This window comes from Bos indicus x Bos taurus, chromosome X (assembly GCF_003369695.1).
Source record: "Bos indicus x Bos taurus breed Angus x Brahman F1 hybrid chromosome X, Bos_hybrid_MaternalHap_v2.0, whole genome shotgun sequence".
Taxonomy (NCBI): domain Eukaryota; kingdom Metazoa; phylum Chordata; class Mammalia; order Artiodactyla; family Bovidae; genus Bos; species Bos indicus x Bos taurus.
In genome coordinates, this window is record NC_040105.1 from 95,004,133 (window position 1) to 95,008,643 (window position 4,511).

Below are 4,511 nucleotides of genomic sequence, written 5' to 3' on the forward strand. Positions count from 1 at the left end.
AAAGACCCTTCTAACTAAAAGGTCAGAAGATGTATCTGTTCTTAGCTCTGATAACAACTCATTCTGTGGCCTTGGGTCCCTGGTACAATGTCTGTATTTGTAAATTGAACTAGGACTGTGGTTTTTAAGGCCATTTTAAACTCTAAGATACTGTGATTTTAGGACTCTTAGCTTGAGTTCCACTCATCCCACTGGATTTCCTTTCAGAGTGTAAACATTTGATTTTTTCCTCCCTTGACAGGGGCATCTTTCATGTTCTGGACATGATGAAAATGGACATGGTGAACTATATTATTCAGAGCCTCTGACCCTACCTGAAGGAACATTCTATCATTTATGAATGAACTAAATTCCAGAAACTCCTCAACAAGCAACCCAGTATGGTCAAAATTTAAAGACAGAAGAGGGGGAGATTTGACTTTGGGTATGATTTCTTACAGTGATAGGGTATTTTCTATGTTTTTAAATAGTTTCTCCCTATTGGGCAGGTGGCTAGGACATGGGATAGGAAGAAGGAACATTTCTCCAAGACAAAAGATGTACAAAAGAATTTATTTATTGAGGAAGAATATATCCTCAAGCCTTAGTTTTCAAGCCTTGGTGTTTCAAGATATTTACTTATCCTTTCTATGTCATAGATCTCCTTGATTGCACCACAAAATGGCTAACAAAATTCAAGTTCTCCTGACTCTCCCAGCTCCTCCAGCATGGCCCATTCATCTCCAAATTGGGCAGTGGACAACCCCCAACTTCCCATTTCCACAATGGTGCTACGCCAGGGATACCTGAACCTTCTTCTCTGGGATCTTGACAGTAAAGAGTTTCCCGAGGTAGGAACGTACGTTAGAATATTTCCTTTTTGTTTTGTATTCAATACCTTTACTAGAACACTCTTCTGACAGCTTGCTTTTCCCTGCCTCACCAGAATCTGCTGATGAATAGAATCTGGCTGCAGGACATGGAGTCCCAATTGAAGCAGTTAACCATTCTGGCCTCAGTCTTGCTAGTGGCTGGAAGTTTCTCTGGACATGTTTTATTCAGCTCGACTGAATTTGTGAATAAACTGAAACACATAACCAAGGCCCTGACAGACGAATTTAACTCCAGGTAAACTTCATAGAGGCATCCCGGGTGGCTCAGTGGTAAAGAATCTGCCTGCCAATGCAGGAGACTCAGATTTGATCCTTGAGTTGGGAAGATCTCCTGGAGTAGGAAATGGCAACCCACTCCAGTACTCTTGCCTGGAGAATCCCGTGGATTGAGGAGCCTGGTGGGCTACAGTCCATAGGATTGCAAGAGTCAGACACGACTTAGCGACTAAATAACATGAACAAAAAACTACCTAGATCTTTCTCTGAGTTGAAAATAATATGTGGGGTTTGGAACTTAGGCAGTTAATATATTACTGCCTTATTTTTTATCATAAACCACACAAAAGACCTTGGGCATCATCTGCAAAGGTCGTTGGTGTCTTTTGATAAATTGTATTAAAGTTTGTGATGGAAACAAAACCTATTTCCAAGGAGGTGAGTGTGGAAACTAGTTTGCTATGAATGATTCAGTACTGTGTTTGCTTAACATGAGTTATTATGTACTTAAATAAGTGACACTGGATTTGTGTATGTATAACCAGAAGTTGATCACTTGGTCAATAATATGTATCCATAATTTGCTTCATGCAGGGCACTTTAGCTAATGTACAAAGAAGAACTGGAGCTTCCGATCTCAATATATTTACAATTCAAGTGGTGAACTAGGGAAAATAACCACAGAAAATGCCTAAGAAATCTTAAAACAGAATTTGAATAAAGTTTATGGGACTAAAGAACACTGAGTAGATCCAAGAATGGAACTGAACCCTTGTCTGATTTGTTTCAATTGAAGTGGAGAATAGTATGAATTAGTTAATATGTATGAATTAGTTGACACCTTGAGGGTAACAATAAAATGATTTCAAACACTGCATCCTCTGTTAGTGGTGCAGAACTGGAATTCTTTTGTGAGTGGACCTGGCTTCTGGTGTTGGACTCTCTGGGCTTTGCTCCTACACCAAGGCCCCTCTGCTTTCTGTCCTTCATTATCTAGGCCTAAATAGGCTATGGTGAGTGTGAGTGAACAAATGTCTCAGAAAATCCACAAATACCTCAAAGACATGGGCCTAACTGCCCTGAGTAGTGAAAAGAAAGATTTTTTTATAGGCTAACTTCAGATCATTGCCAGGAAAGAGAACAGTTTGTAACATTATTGTTAAGAGTTATATGGTGGTGGTGATGGGGAAGGGTGGCAAGAATGTGGAAGGTGAGAAGGTGGATACAAGATTGGAAGTCAGTTGTGAAGCCATTCAAAGCTGGAATGATCATTGGGAAAGTCTTTTGGCTTTAGTTTCCTTATGTATAATGCACATAATTGAAGTAAATTTCTTTCAGTTTGAAAAGTGAACATATGGTTTTAAGGTCAGCTAGGATGTGTAACTTGCAGGTGCTAGTGCTGAGTGATTCTTGGTCATTCTCTAACTATAACCCAAGGCCTGTGATGGGAAACACTTTCTCTATCCCATGCTTTAAGTTACCATGATCGTCCCTACTTCCCTCTAAGGAACTGATGCTAATTTAGGCCACAGGATATATTCCATGCTAGAATGGAAGCAGTGAACTTGACCGCCTTGCTTCTAATTTTTCTACCTTGACATAGTCTGATTTGGCTCTGTAGACCCAGACTTGGTACACTGGCTACAATGTGTGTCTTTAGAATTTCAAGTACAATGTCTAGGATCCTCTAGTTAGGTCTTGCACACCTGGAGCTCACTTAGCACCACATTAACATTATAAATACCCAGAAACTTATTGGCTGGACATCTTTGAATAATGCATTGTCTTTGGGAGCTTGATAGCATTCCTTCTTCCAAAAGAAAAGAAAGAAATCTCATTAATATGGTTTACCTAAATGAGTGGGTAGGTCAGTGAAAATCTCAGTTAATTTAAATGTTGGCTAACAGAGAGTGCAAAGGCATTGTGAATTTCTTCTGAAAACTGTTTGATCTTTCCAACTCTTTTCTTGCTAGCAGATCAGTGGATCCACTTGTTTCTCATAGGTTGTTTGGTTCTCGGGATGCAGAATCTCTGCTAGACCTCTCTGCTGTCCTTATTCTCATCAAGGGGGAGTTGACAAAACTAGGTTGGAAGCTTTTCAGTCTGATGTGTCACAATCAGCAGGTATTTAGCCCCTATTATGATGAAATCCTTAGATATAATCCCTCCAGCTCAGGCACAAGAAACAGAAGTGGAGTCTATCTGATAGTTCCAGACCACAGTCTGGCAACAGACACCCAGGAGAGAGGGCTAAGTATATTCCTGGGATGACATCACCTGTGCCCCGCAGAGTAGCCTCTTCCTCACTTCAACCTGGACTCAGGGCTGTAGGGTTCCAGCATGTAAATACAAACTGGCCCAGCCCCCTTCATAATAAACTTCTGTGCTGCAAGAAAACCTCAGTTCCTTCTGTGTTGCAACTGAACCCAGGTTTTGTGCCCTTATCCCCTATTATCTGAGAACCAGTGATCCCTCAGTTCTCCTTCACTGGCTGATCATTCTTCAGGATGCTGGCTTGAGCAGGCATCAGGGCATCGGCTGCTAGCATTGTTTCCTCCAATGGAAAATCATTTCCTTGAGGGCTGTGAAAATTTTCTGTGGAATTTTTTCAAAGTATGAGTTCTGGAAGTATAAAGGCTTCTAGAGGTTGGGAATACGCTGAGTTACAAATCAGGGGAAGACATAGAATCCTATTTCCAGTATCACATTCTCCCTATAATTTTATTTTATTTTTTATTTATTTATTTTTTCTCCCTATAATTTTAAAACTGCAGTAATAGTAAGAGTCCCCACATCCTGTTCTGGCTTGGGGGGCGTGAAGCAGTATGCAAAATTGAGGACTGGATGAAAGTCAATATTGGCTGCCAACAAGCATTCATTTGAGGATAGTTCTCAGCCTCAATGGGCACACGCTCTCTCTCTTTCTCTCTTTAGTGATCTTGGGGTAAGTTTTAGACTGTCTCAAACCAATTCCAAATGCAAGCACTTAGGTCACAGACACTTGTTTCAAGTTCATCTCTGGTTCCATTCTGTAGCTAAATCTTCTACTGTCACATTTCTAGGCTTAGAACACTTTTATCTTCTTGAGATAAATGACCTGGGTACTCAAGAGTGGGACAACCACCGTGTTTCTGCCCACTTGCAGTCTAAGCCTCTAATTCCCAGATTGTGATTGTCAACTCATTTGGCATCACAAATGACAGATGTCCTAGATTCACAAATATCTAGGCTTGTTTTCTTCAGTTGTAGATATTCACCCTATCATTTGAACTTTGACTGTGTGGATCACAACAAACAGTTTAAAATTCTTAAAGAGATGGGAATAACAGACCACCTGACCTTCCTCCTGAGAAATCTGTATGCAGGTCAAGAAGCAAGAGTTAGAACCACACATGGAACAACTGACTGGTTCCAAATCATTAA

General features: G+C 40.5%; 1 pseudogene; it reads left to right on the forward strand.

Annotated features, from left to right (window-relative positions):
* Positions 1-248: 248 nt before the first annotated feature.
* Positions 249-3,294, forward strand: LOC113887711 (annotated as a pseudogene).
* The last annotated feature ends 1,217 nt before the right edge of the window (positions 3,295-4,511 follow it).